Raw genomic sequence first — 2,467 nt, 5'->3', positions numbered from 1 at the left:
AGTAGGTATATGATAGTCTATTATATGAATGTGTTATAATTTATTTATTCCTTGATAGGTATTTGGGCTGTCTACAGCACATTGGTAAATAATTCTGCAATAAATATCCTTGTAAGTAAATCTCTATGTCTGGTGCTTTTATTTCTTCAGGCTAAATTCATGGACATGGACTTCTAGGTCAAAGCCTATGTCAATTTAAATTGTAATGGATACAGATATGATTTAGCAATTCCCAGAAAGTTTCAGCAATTCATCACCCAACAATATGAGTATCTTTCCCCCTAGTTCTGGCCTATGTTGTATGTTATCAATATTTTAAACTTTGACCAATCTAATGAGCAAAAAAAAAAAAATTAGTTATTTCATCGTTATTTGCATTTTCTAAGTATTAGCTAGAGAAGTTAAAAACATAGATCTATGGCAAGATAATATCTTAAAATGTTAACCTACAGATTTCCATGTCCTCTCACCGAAACTTTTGAATTCCGATGGCTATTTTTCTATCACCCCAACCTCAGCCTCATTCTAAACGGAAACAAAGACTCAAAGAAGCCTCAGGCCTAAATGAAGAATAGGAAGACTTTTCCCAAAGACTAAATAGGACTGTGACTAGAAGAAGAAAGAAATGGAAATTGGAGGCAGAAGACCCATCCCAACTCGGTACAGAAAGGGATGGAAAGACTAGGATCCAGTTCACAAATCGGAAAGAAGAAAATCTTCTGTATCTTCTGCCAAGACCAGGAAACAGAACAGAACAAAATCATTTCCAGGTAGTTCTCAGGTGTGCACTTTCAATGTCTCACACCCCAGGCACTGACAAACTTCTGTCAAACAGTCCTGGACCCTCTGAACAAAGAATAAGGATATTAAACATCTTGAAAAATTATAGGGATGGTGTCAGAAAGTTGGGAGGGGCTGAAGAACTTAAAAGAACACCTTAGTTCTCTGACAAAAGTAAAACCAAACAGAAGAATTGGGAGTTTCCCTAAAAGCCTATTAACAACATATACATTGCCACTGTTATATATTTATTGGCCGTTCACATTTTATCTTCTGTGAATTGCCATTTCATATTAATTATTCATTTTTCATTGGACTTATTAATGTTGTTTTACAGAAGTTCATTGTAGAGTACAAATGCAAACTCTTATGTCAAATGGGTTGCAAATATATTTCCTATTGGTTAATCATTGGACTTTTTTGTTAAGGGCACCATTTCTAGATAAGAAATCAGTTTGGGGCTGAGTTTAGGGGGAAAGACACTCTGAGCAACATAGACCTATATTGGTGATAGGTGGAGGGAGAAGAAACACATTACAGGAAATGTTAATGTGCAGAAGAGCATAGGGTAGAACACAACACAGAAAGGTGTGTCCAGTCCAGTGAGGAAGCTCTCTACCTTGCTCCCAGGGGCTAATCAGTGGACATTTGATTTTGCTTATGGTATCCTGTGAGCAGAAGTTGTTGCTATTGTTGTTTATGTTGTCAGATCAATTTTTTTTCTTCTGTAATTTCTGTCTTAAGAAAATCTCTCTAATTTCAAGATTGTATAACCATTCTTCTGGATTGTCTTCTTATAGTGCAATAATGTTATAAAAATGATATTTATACATTTGGATTTTTAATATAACTGGAATTTAAGTTTTTATATAGCATAAACCAGGTAACGATCTAATTTTATTGCCCGGGTTCAAATCCTGACTCCACCACTTATTATTATTAGCTGTGTGACTTTGGACAAGTTACTAAACCTCCCTGAGTTTCAGTTTTTTTCAAATGAGGATAATAATAGTTTCTATCTCAAAGAGTTATTATGAGGATTGAGTTAATACCTGAAAACTTCTAGAAAAGTATGTGGCACATGGTAAATACCCAGTAAATGCTAGCTGTTAATTGACCTAATTGAAAAGGCCTGCACCATTTATTAAACAATTTTTCCAATCAAAAATGCCCATTTTAGCAATATAAAGTCAGTATATATATTTGGATCTGTTCTAGACTCTCTCATGTTCCATTGATCCATATATGGATACTATATTGATTTATTATTAACTTTATAGCAAATTTTAAAATCTGATGGGGCAAGTCCCTATTCCTAATCTCTTTTTTAAAAATTTTCTTGGCAATTTCCCATTGTATTCATCTATATAAACTTCAAAATAATCTTGACTCAATATTTATCAATATAAATTTTAAGTAATTTTAAAATAATTATGGATGGAGGAATGGAACTAAGACACCAGCTCCACCCTGTCCAGAGGTAACTAGTACCAAACTAATATGAAACTAGTATCAAAATTGGAGGTCAAATCTATTGTGATCTACTCGAAGGCACTCACAACTTTTTGCATGAGGATGCAAACTCCAGAAGCTGTTGGGTGGGTGAGGAGCTATCCCATTCATTCATTCATTTAAACAAATTTCACTATTTCACTATGCATTGCTTCATTATGAAAATCTAAAAGCT

Source organism: Rousettus aegyptiacus, unplaced genomic scaffold (assembly GCF_014176215.1).
Source record: "Rousettus aegyptiacus isolate mRouAeg1 unplaced genomic scaffold, mRouAeg1.p scaffold_m13_p_10, whole genome shotgun sequence".
NCBI classification, from domain to species: Eukaryota; Metazoa; Chordata; class Mammalia; order Chiroptera; family Pteropodidae; genus Rousettus; species Rousettus aegyptiacus.
Note: the sequence above shows the minus strand (reverse complement) of the source record.